This window comes from Choristoneura fumiferana, chromosome 6, assembly GCF_025370935.1.
Source record: "Choristoneura fumiferana chromosome 6, NRCan_CFum_1, whole genome shotgun sequence".
Taxonomy (NCBI): Eukaryota; Metazoa; Arthropoda; class Insecta; order Lepidoptera; family Tortricidae; genus Choristoneura; species Choristoneura fumiferana.
In genome coordinates this window covers 18671906-18672393 of record NC_133477.1, presented here as the reverse complement: position 1 = coordinate 18672393, position 488 = coordinate 18671906, and positions in this window count along the sequence as shown.

Genomic DNA, 488 nt, shown 5'->3' with positions numbered 1-488 from the left:
TTTTGCGTCAGGTGTAAAGATGAACATAAAATAATAACATTATTTATCTTTTTGGTACAGTGACTCCCGCTCTAAGCATTACGATATAAAATTTAGGACGCAGTTTGGTATTCCAACTTCATCTGCTGGTCCGAGACATCTGCTCAAGTTATTGCAACGTCATTAAGTATTGTTATGTACCGAACTATCGACAGGTGCAACTTTGATAGTGTCGCGAAAGTTGCTGTCCAAGAGTTATACTAAAGTTTGAGTTGATACAGTTACCGGCACCAATATCTGACACAATAATGCTGCATAAATTCTGATACGACGTTTTCTAGGTCTGGGAAGACGTGCCAGATATTTTATAAGCTGTGGCATATATTGCTAGCGACTGTATTTATTAGCCTTGTTATCAGGGTGTTAAAGTGAAACGCCGAATGGTGTTTTTAAAAGAAGTAATTTTATTTGTTTTTAGAGAAAACTTTGGGATTTTTTCCCATCGAACG